The following is an 11943-nucleotide window of genomic DNA, read 5'->3' on the forward strand; positions in this document are numbered from 1 at the left end:
GAAAGATTGAGGTCAGGAGGAGAAGGGGACCACAGAGGATGAGATGGTTTGATGGTGTCGACTCTGGCCATGAGTTTGAGCAAACTCTTGTAGACTGTGAAGGACAGGAGAGCCTCGCATGTTGCAGTCGTGGGGTCGCAAAAAGTCAGACACGACTGAACAACTGAACAACAACAACAAACAATGAGCTGGGGTAAGAGTGACAGTAAATTGGGCACTAATTCAACAAAGCTCTGCTGTTCCTACTAACTGCCTCATGGACTGTCCCTTACAAATTTCACAGGACCCATCACCTAAAGTAGCCCCAATGTGCCTACAAGCACCCTCAGCACTCCATGTGACCTTCTTCTTCAGAATTGGCCTTCCATTGGCACCCCTGCTGAAGGTGTACTGAAGCCTCTACAGATCATGCACAGGCATATAAAAAGACCTGGCACCTCTCTGCTGGATGGGATGAACGGTTTTACCTTAAACACTTCAGGGTACTGAGATATGGAAAATAAATAGGAGGCTGTCAGCATGTGTCCTGGGTTTGTGCAATTGACAGAAAGCCTATATCATAATAACACTTCCTTCACAAAATAGAACAAGAAGGGTTGGTCAGGTGAATACATAGAAGAAGCCTCAGAGACCCCTAGTACCCCTTAGTTGGCTGACTGGTACATGTGTTTATCTCCTGAAATAAGTCACTGAAGACTGGTGGAGGAGATTGATTCCTCAAATATGAAAACACCAGCATGAGATTTCCAGCAATGGCAAAAATCAGGAAGCCCAACACCCCACTAATGAAACAAGATAATTTCCCAGTAACTGACTCCATTAGAAATGTAGATCTATGTAGTGCCTGACAAACAATTCAGAAATGATTACTTTAAAGATGCTCAGACAGCTACAAGAAAACTCAGTGAAATCAGGAAAGCAAAACTTGAACAAAATGGGAAAGTCAACAAGGAGATAGAAATCATAAAATGGAGCCAAAAAGAAATTCTGGAGCTGAAGAATACAATGGATGGGGTTAGAAATATTATAGAGACCTTCAACAGCAGACTGCATCAAGCAGAAGAAAGAATTTATGAACTCAGAAAGGGATAATTTGAAGTTATCTAATCATACATGAAAAAATGAAAAAGTTGGGGGGGGGAGGATCTATGAGATTTTTTGAACACCATTATATGGACCCACATATGCATGATGGGGGACCTTAGGTAAGGAGGCAAAGAAAGAAGAGGAGGCGACAGAAAGAGAGAAAAGGGAAATTATTATTTATGGAAATAATGGCTGAAAACTATTCAATTTATGGGAGCAACATGGACATTCCACATCACAAGCTCACAATTTCCTGAACAATATCATCTCATAGAAGGTTATATGAAGACACGCTTTAATAAAAATATCAAAAGTCAAAAACAGGAAAAGAAATGTTTTTTGTCTAACTGTCTTGATATTTTACTTATTTATTTTGAATTCTTACAATCTAGAATTTCATATCAACTTTTTTAATACCAATTTTTATTGGAGTACAGTTGTTTTACAATATTGTGTTAGTTTCTGCTATCCAGGAAACTAAATCAGCTACACATCTACATATATACCCTCTTTTTTGCATTTCCTGCCTATTTATGTCACCACATAGCACTGAGTAGAGTTTCCTGTGCTATACAGTAGGTTCTCATTAGTTATCTATTTTAGACCTAGTAGGGTATGTGTGTCAAGCCCAATTTCCCAATTCATCACATACCCTTCCCTGCCCCCAGTATCCATACGTCCATTCTCTATGTCTGTCTCTATTTCTGCTTTACAAATAAGCTCATCTGTATCATTTTTCTAGATTCCACTGTTATTACTAGATGATATTTCTTTTTCTCTTTTTCAATTACTTCATGCTGTATGACAGTATCTAGGTCATTCCTTTCAATGTCTGAGTAATATTCCATTGTATATGTGTACCACATCTTCTTTATCCATTCTTCCGTGATGGAAATTTATGTTACTCCTATGTCCTGGGTGTTGCAAATAGTGCTGCAATGAACATTGGGGTCATGTGTCTTTTTCAATTCTGGTTCTGGTTTTCTCTGGGTATATGCCCAGGAATGAGAATGCTGGGTTATATGATAATTCTCTGTTTAGATTTTTAAAGGAACCTTCATACTGTTCTCCATAGTGGCAGTATCAATTTACTTATCACTGATACTGTAAGATGGTCCCCTTTCAAGGAGAGAAATTTTAAGTTTGTGAGAGAAATGCAACTTGTCACATAAAAGGGAACAGCATAAGGCTATCAGGAGATTCTCAAAAGAAACCTTGCAATCCTGGAGAAAGTGGGATGATATATTTAAAGTGCTGAAAGAAAACAACTGACAACCAAGAATACTCTATTCAGAAAAGTTGTTCTTCACAAATGAAATATAATGACATTCCCAGAGAAACCAAAGCTGAGGGAGTTTTTCACCACTAGACCTGCCTCACACAAAATGCTCAAAAGAGCTCTTCAAGAGGAAACTAAAAGACACCAATTTAAGCCTAAGAAAGCATGTAACTCACAGGTAAAGCAAATAGTCAAATACAGAACACTTTAAACTTTTGTATAAAAGTGAAAAGAAAAAAGTATTAAAAATAGAGTTGCAATAATTTGTTAGTGCATACAATATCAAAAGATGTAAACTAGGACATCAGTAACACAAAATGAGGTGGGAAGAAGTAAAAATATGGAGTTTTTGCATACAATCAAATTGAAGCTGCTATTATTAATATCTTAAATCTGAGTGGTATAACTAAAGATGTCTCATGTAGGCAAGGTGGTAACCACCAAGGTTAATTAATTAAGATTTTTTGGTAAGTCTTTGAAATAGAGTATTATTTCAATATAGAAGCAGGATGAACAATTTATTAAATAATTTTCATGTTTTTTCTTTTAATTGAAGTATAGTTGATCCGGGCTTCCCTGGTGGCTCAGCAGCAAAGAATCTGCTTGCCAGTGAAGAATATGTGGGTTCAGTCCCTGGGTCAGGAAGATGCCCTGGAGAGGGAAATGGCAAATCACTCCAGTATCTTTGCCTGGGAAATCCCATGGACAGAGGAGCCTGGTAGTAAAGGATTAATACATAGGGTCATAAAGACTAGACACGACTTAGCAACTAAACAGCAACAACAATAGTTGATTTACAATATTATATTAGTCTTCAGTGTATGGCAGTGATTCAGTATTTTTCCAGGTCATACCCCACTATTAGTTATTATATGATGATGCCTATAATTCATTGTGCTATAGAGTATATGATTGTTGCTTACCTATTTTATACTTAGTAGTTGTATCTCTTAATTCCATATCCCTAATTTGTCCCACCTACTTCCCCTCACCCATGTGTAACCAAAATTTTGTTTTCTTTATATGTGAGCCTACCATTTTGCATATGCTTTCATTGGTATGCACCACTTATTGAAGAGGCTGTCTTATCTCCATAGTATATTCTTGCCTCCTCTGTCAAAGGTAAGATGCCCATAGGTGCTTGGGTTTATTTCTTGATTGACACAGGGGCTACCTACACTGTCCTAACCTCCTGATCCAGAGCCTTCTCCCCCTAAACCTGTACCATTTTGGGTGCTACAGGAAAAAAAATTAACAAAAAGATTCACCTGAGCACTTCTTTGTTGCAGGAATAGACAAATATTTTCCCACCAGTTTCTGGTGGTCCCTGAGTATCCTACTCCCTTATTGGGAAGAGATCTATTCCTGGCTTTGAAATCTTGCAGCTACTTCAGTCCTAATAGAGGGTGCTTTAAAACTCTCTCATGGGGGCAAACTATTTTTACCAGCCACCAAGTGAAACAACTCCTGAATGGGAGAGGCCATTTATGGATGTCTGATCAAAGAATCCTCAGGTATCAAGTAGTGATGATGGAAAATCCAGGCCTGACTTAGCCCCTCGTGAGGTTCTTAATCCTGCCACCCTCCTGCCTACCTCCGAGAGCTCTCTCCCCTTTCAGTGTTGCCTAGAAACTTTGGACCACTGGACAAAATCCCAAGAGGGATTGTCAGAAGATCCTCTGACCAATCCTGAGGAAATCTGGTACACTGATGAAAGCAGCTTTGTCCTGGATGGAAAAAGAAGAGCCAGATATGCAGTAGTCTCCCATTTTGAGACCATACAGGCTAAAACTTTGCCACCAGGTACTTCAGTCCAATTAGCTGAGCTCATAGCCTTGATTCGAGCTTTAGAGCTGGGAAAAAGAAAAAGAGCCATTTATGATGACTCCAAGTATGCCTTTCTGGTACTACATGCCCATGCTGTTATTTGGAAAGAAAGAGGCCAGTTGGCCACTCGAGGGTTCCCAATCAAATATTGTGATCAAATCCTTAGGCTCTTGGAGGCAGTCCATCTGCCTGCTGAGGTTTCAGTCTCCCACTGTAAAGGATACCAAAAAGGGAGCAGAGAAGTGGAACGAGGGAACCAAACAGCCAATCAGGCAGCTAAGAGAGCAGCATTACAGAACAATGACATAATAGGGGTTGCCACCTTAGTTCCACAGACTAATTTGCCAGAAACACCTTCATATACTGAAGGTGAGACTCTTAAAGCTAAGAGTGAGGGCTTTCAAGAAGATCATATAGGGTGGTTCCAAAAGGAGGGAGTCCTTTTTCTGCCTGAGAACCTCCAATGGAAGTTGGTTAACTCCTTACATGCCACCACTCATTTAGGGGAGAAGGCCCTCCAAAGATTACTAGAAAGGTCCTTCAGAGGAACAGATCTCCAAATGACTATAAGGCAAGTGGTCTCCTATTGTCCCACTTGCCAATTAAACAACCCCCAAGGAGCTTGAAGACCCCAGCTGGCCCAGCCCATCCAATGATGTGGGACTTACCCAAGAGAGGACTGGCAGATGGACTTCACCCAGATGCCAGTTTTTCAAGGGTATAAATACCTATTAGTCATGACAGATACATTCACAGGATGGATTGAAGGCTTTCCCACCTAGACTGAGAAGGCTGAGGCGGTGGTAAAGAAAACTGCTCCATGAGATCATTCCAAGGTTTGGTCTGCCTGGGTCATGACAGAGTGACAATGGGACATCATTTATTCCTAAGGTCACCCAAGGGGTCTCTAAAGCATTGGGCATTACTTATTGTCTCCATTGTGCCTGGAGTCTTCCGGAAAACTAGAAAGAGACAACCAGTTCTTAAAATCAGCGATAAAAAAGATAACCCAGGAGACCTCCCTGGGATGGAAGGAGGCTCTACCAATAGCTCTCCTCCACACCCATATTTCCCCTAAGGAACAGGTTGGTCTTAGTCCTTATGAGATGTTATATGGGAGACCTTTTGTTTATGTCAATGACCTCTTCCTTGATCCAGAGGCTCAGTCTGTCTGGCCTTATACCATGGCCATTGGACAATTCCAACAGGATATATACACTTGTGGGGTGTCAATCAAGGCTCAAAAGATTCTAAAGAGTCACCACTATATGCTCCAGGGACTCAAATCCTAATTAAAGTCTGGAAAGATGGATCCCCAAAGGCTCAACTTCAGCCCACATGAAAGGGCCCCTACCCTGTAATACTTTCTACTCCCACAGCAGTCAAGATACCGGGACACAACTCCTGGATTCACTACTCATGTGTCAAACCATGGAAGAAAACAGAAGAGGACACATAATACATGTGTGAGCCTCTGGGAGATCTCAGATACCTATTCAGGACTACAAATGAATGCCGTCCTAATGAACACCCCCAAAATTAAGTTTATGGGGATAAGATTTCTCAGGATAGCTCTAAAGAGCCAACACAGTTTGGCAGGAGTTGTACTCCAAAATAGATGGGAAATAGATCTTCTGATCCCTGAACAAGGAGAGACTTGACCCATCTTAAATGAGATATGTTGTTTCCAGGTAAATACCTCCAGGTAAGTTAAAGAAAGTCTTGAAGTCCTCAAGAAAAACATTCAGATCCTACAGGATCTCAAAGAATGAGCTGGAGAGTCCTTGGGGTGGCTACAATCTCTCTTTGGGGGATCCTTCTCCTGGTAAGGGGGAGTTTGGAGTTGGCTAATGCCCCTACTAATCCCTGTTATCACCATATTGATGCTGCTTATGATTGCTCCATGTATTATCAATTATCTAACCCGTTTTGTTCCTGCCTAGGTCAACAAGCTACAACACGTACTGCCAGTTCAACAAGGATATATACAACTATAGCCGACCATGGAAAATATCACTCACCCTTAGATGGACACCGCTATAAGGACTCTGAGGCTTGAGACTAGCAAAAGGGGGAGGTCCAATGCCCCTCACTGTCCCAGTTCAGCAGGAAGTAGTCAGAGATACCTTGATGCCCCTATTCCCAAAGAATTGGGCCTCCCATCTCTTGAGGGGACAATGTTAGGTAGTTAGAATAGGAAAAAGGAGTCCAAAATGGCGGTGGCTAAAAGACAAAGAAGGGAAAAGCTCATGAAAATAGAACAAAGGAAGGTCCCAGGACTGGAGTGAGGACCTCAGGTAAAACAAACAGCCTTCCTGGCTAGCCCAATTGACATAGGGCAGGCTCAGGAGGGAGGAAACAAATGTATAAAAGGAGGAAGCCTAGAAGGATTGAGGCCTCTCTTCTCTTGTCTTTTGGGTCAACCCACCCTCACTCCTCGAGGGTATACTATCCTTTGCTTTTCCTAATAAAACTGAGCTGTAACACTGATTCGTCCATTGCTTCAAATTTTTGCTGCAGCAAGACAGAACCGAGGAAATTACACACTCCCCCAACACCAAGGTCCACTTGACTTCACACTCCAGGATGTATGGCTCTAGGTGAGTGATCACTCCATAGTAATTATCCAGGCCAATAAGATCTTTTTGTATAGTTCTTCTGTGCATTCTTGCCACCTCTTCTTAATATTTTCTGTTTTTGAAACGTTGTTGCTGAACCACCAAAGATGCCAGGTTTCTTGGTCTCCAGAGGAGAGGAATTCAATCCAGGGCCAGTGACAAGGTTTGATCGCTCAGAGCTTTTGTGTAATAAAGTTTTATTAAAGTATAAAAGAGATAGAGAAAGCTTCTGACATAGACATCAGAAGAGGGTAGAAAGAGTGCCCCCCTGCTAGTCTTTAGCCAGATGTTATATAGCTACTAGCAGTCTGCTAATTAGAGAAAAGAAATGTCTTAAAACTCAGAGACTGGTACCCTCACCCATAACACACATTTTGAGATAACATTGGCACACCGTGATTTGTCCAGGGCCATAAAATGATTGACTTGAATCTTGAAGAAAGGTAGGTTTCCAAGCAAATACAGTCTCATTAACATAGCTTAAGAGAACATTTGCATGAGTAAAACATACTGGTTTGTCAAGTTGGTTTTGAGTTTTAAGGGGAACTGACTTGAAAACAGAGTCTAGGGTAAATATATAGTTCATTAACATAGCTTAAGACAAACATTTTATACCTGTGCCAGATTCATGTTGATATATGGCAAAACCAATACAATATTGTAAAGTTAAAAATAAAATAAAATACTTAAAAAAAGAACGCATTGGTTAGCTTAAGGTTTGAGAAAAATTAAGTTCAGGTGGAGCCAGGTGTCATCATGGCAATACAGAATTTTAAAAGAAACCTCTTTTTAAATTTGTATAGAGAAGGGGGGGGGAAACTAACAGTTGTTTGTTTCCTCCTGCAGCTTAAGAGAGAGAGAAAAAATGTCTGATACTTGCAGCCTATTTTCTCCATTTGGAGACCTCTGGCCTTCCTGACTGTTACCCTCTCATTACCCGCCTTTCTTTTAGGAGAATTATGTTGCCTAGGGAAAGGGGCATTGTTCTTGTTCTGTAACTGCTTCCGAGCTGATAAGGGGCATTGTCCCTAAAATGGTGACGCAACATATTCTCCTAACCCTCATATTGAGAGTCTCTGATCCAGGGACCCCAAGTAGTAGTTGGAGGAAGCTGCCACAGTCTCAGGAGTTTGAGCAGCCATTTGTAACTTAAAATCCTTCATGCAGCTAGAAGCAAATCCAGTTACACAGTTACAGATGCAGGGAGCAAACAGCAAAAACAGAACAATCAGCAAAGCTAAAAGTCACATTATCTCCATAGTTAAGGTGCAAAGTGTTGCCAACAGTCCATTTTAGGATTGTTAGATGTCATCAGTGGAGAAGGCAATGGCACCCCACTCCAGTACTCTTGCTTGGAAAATCCCATGGACAGAGGAGCCTGTTAGGCTGCAGTCCATGGGGTCGCTAAGAGTTGGACACGACTGAGCGACTTCATTTTCACTTTTCACTTTCATGTATTGGAGAAGGAAATGGCAGCCCACTCCAGTGTTCTTGCCTGGAGAATCCCAGGGATGGGGGAGCCTGGTGGGCTGCCGTCTATGGGGTCGCACAGAGTCAGACACAACTGAAGTGACTTATTATAGCATATCATAGATGTCATCAGATTAATAACAGTCATCACATATGACTGTTGTTATTGAAGGTAGTCACAGACTTGGAGAAAGTCCTTTCCTTGAAGTGGAGATGCCCACCATGGGAAGCACTTCCACTGATGAAGAGGGGAATGCTCCACAGACCCAGCAGTTAGACCGATTGTGGAATGCAGCATAGGAGTGAGCCCAGGACAGGAAGGCATTGTCTTGAGGATCAAACTGCAGACTCAGCATTTTTGGAGTCAGCAGAAGCAGGCTCACATAGATTATCAGGCCTGTCTGAAAAGTACTAAGTCGGAGCATAGAAAGACATAAAATGACGTCACTTAGTTCTGGCCAGGGTGTCACCTCTTAACTCGAGTGTGACACACTCACGAATCAATTCCTGGCACTTTGACAGCTGTGGGAGAAGAAAGAATAACCTGATAAGGGCCTTCCCAGAGGGGCTCAAGGGATTGGCCCCCAGATCCCAATGTTTTTATCAGGACCTCAGCTCCTGGCTCAAATAGAGGATTGCTTGACTCAGAGGCTGGGTCAGGAGTCATATCTCAGAGTTCTGTTAATGCCTGTTGAAAAGCTGAGAGCCGAGTTACATAATTAGTTAATTCCAAGGCTTTAGGAAAAATTTCCATTGAGCATTTTTAGGAATTATTAATTGTCCATCTTCAGACTGTAACCATCCTTTATCATTAATCTTTGCTCCTCTTTTCTCATATCTTTCTAATTCTTCCTCAGTATATTATGGTTTTTCCTGTTCCACAGGACCTGTCCAGATCAAAGGTGTCTGCTGTGAAGGGGTTTTGTAAAGTGCTGCTTTTCTGGCTTGACAGTCAGCCAGAGATTACCTTTGGCTACTTTATTCCCGTCCCTGCTGTGCCCTTCGCAATGCATAACAGCTACTTCTTTAGGACAATATATAGCAGTTAAAAGTCTCTCAATCTCTCTGAAATGCTTAATAGGTTCTCCTGTTGCTGTTTTAAACTGTCTTTCTTTCCAAATTGCAGCATGAACATGTAAAGTCAAATAAGCATACTTAGAATTAGTGTAGATATTTACTCACTGAACGTTGCTTAACTCTAGAGCAGTTTGAAGAGCCTTAAAACCATTTGAATATCTGGAGACCAAACCAGCTTGTCAGTTTGGGGCTGCTAAGTCTTAGTTATAAGTCTATATAAAGGCCTGGCAAGTGTCCCATAACCTGGAATCCAAATGTGTCAGTAGCCTGTGATTCCAAAAAATCCTCTCAATTGTCTTAAATTCATAGGTAAAGGATGATTTAATACAGGTTTAAATCAGAAAGCAAACTTCAAATCAATGACTGAAAAATATTTGGCTCGTTCAGGAATTTCAGACAATAGAGTATAAGGATTAGGCACCACGGGGTATAAAGGAACTACAGCCTCATTTATTATTTATAAATCTTGAACTAGTCTCCATTTATCACTTGATTCCCTATACCCAAAATAGGAGTGTTTCATGGACTGTTACAGGGAATTAATAGCCCCTGCTCCTTTAAATTCTCAATGATGGGTTTCAACCCTTCCTTAATCTCAGGTTTCAGTGGATATTGCTTTTTATGTGGAAATGAATGTGGGTCTTTGAGCTTGACAACTACAGGAATAGCATTTTGTGCTCGATCCACAGATTTTTCCTCAGCCCACACTCTAGGATTTCCATTTTAGTCAATTAAAGGGAGACAAAGGGAGGGCCCCATATTCATGAAAACAGAGGCATGGACCTTGCTTAGTATATCCATCCCCAAAAGAGGCGAGGGAGACTCTGGCACGATCAGAAATTCATGTGAAAATAGCACAGAGTCCCATTTGTATCTTAAAGGATGACTGAAATAATAACGTTTGGCTTGTCCAGACAGTCCCTTTATGGAAGTGGATCGGGAAGAAAGTGGGCCAGGGGCTTCAGTAAGCACAGAGTAAGTTGCCCCAATGTCTAAAAGGAAATTGGCAGATTGGCCGCCTGCAGTTATTAATACCTGGGGTTCCTCAGATGTAATTAAGATGGGAGCTTGAGTGGGGACCGCCAGGCACCTTCAGTCCTGATTGTCTTGAGAGTCTGACCCCTGAAACCTATGCCTCTGGGGGCAGTCTCTCCTCCACTGTGGTCCCTTGCAGACCGGACATGGAGCTGGGGGCAGCTTAGACGCCTGAGGGCAATCCTGCTGGCAGTGCCCCTCCTTCCCACAGTAATAGCAAGCCCATCCCTTTTCACCTGGGTCCCTCTGGGCATTTTTCTCAGGCTGTTTAAGAATAGTTCTGATAGCCACTACAAGGGCTTCCACCTGTTCCTTTGTCTTTCTCTGCCTTTATTTCTTTTTCCTCATATTCCCTACCATAACAGACTGTCTGAGCTAGTTGCAACAGATTATCTAAAGACTGATTTGGTCCCATACACCTGTTTTAATAGCTTATACACCTGTTTTAATAGCTTATGGCATATATCTGGAGCTGATTGAGATAGCGGATATCTCTAGCCAAGTGAGAAATCTCTCTCTTAAGATTACTCTTCCCTCTTCACTTTCAGGATCAGTCTCAGTGAATCTGTGAAGGGCTTCTCTCAGTCTATCTAGGAACTTACCAGGAGCTTCCTTCTCCTCCTGTTCAATGTTTGCCAATTTGCCATAGTTTAAGGCTTAGCACACACTTGCCTGAATCCTTCAAGAACACGTCTGACAAAGTGACTCTGATCCCATCTTCCTTTAGCCGTGTTATAGTCCCAATCTTGTTCTGTAGTTGGGACCGCCTGATTCCCAGTGGGGAAGGTGGCTATCTTGTCTTCCCTCTTCCCTACTGATTCATTACCAAGCCATTCATCTCCATAGGCAACCGCTTTCCCCAAAACTCGAGTTTTTGAGTCACGAGTCAGCATTTGTCCCAAGATATACATCATATCTTTCCAAGTAATGTCATAAAGCAGAGTAACACCTTTAAAAGCTCTAATATATTTTTCTGGGTCCTCTAAATAATCTCCTAGATCCTCCTTGATTCTTTGTATTTCTTGATAAGAAAAGGGCTTATTAACTCACATAGATTGATTATTTCTCCTGGTGGGTGCTTCATGAAGAGGCAACAGCTTGTATGGCTGTTCCTCAGCCTCTCTAGCTGCTTGGCGCATATGATCCCAGGGATAGATTGGAGAAACCTATTTTTCTTTATCTCTTTGTCTCCTGTCCTCAATCTTATCCTGTATTTCACCCTTAATTTTTTTTTTTTTTTTTTTTTGGTCTGAGCTTCTCTTACTTCAATTGTCTGAGTTTCTATTGAAACCAGAGTAGTCTCAGGTAGTACTGAGACAGGGGTTGTTTGGACCTCTACTTGGGCAATTTGAATCTCAGTTTGAGTTTCTGCTGAGACCAAGGCAACCCTTCGGGGTGGGGGGTTGTTCCCTGACTTTCAGTTTGGTCAGTTTGGAACCCTGGATACAGGGGCAAAGTAGGAGGACAGGAGGGAGCTGAAGATTTCATACCCAAATCTATACCCTTAGGACATAAGTCTGGCATGTCTCGCAGAAAAATAAAGGGCAACAC

The sequence above is a fragment of the Bos indicus genome, chromosome X (genome assembly GCF_029378745.1).
Source record: "Bos indicus isolate NIAB-ARS_2022 breed Sahiwal x Tharparkar chromosome X, NIAB-ARS_B.indTharparkar_mat_pri_1.0, whole genome shotgun sequence".
Taxonomy (NCBI): domain Eukaryota; kingdom Metazoa; phylum Chordata; class Mammalia; order Artiodactyla; family Bovidae; genus Bos; species Bos indicus.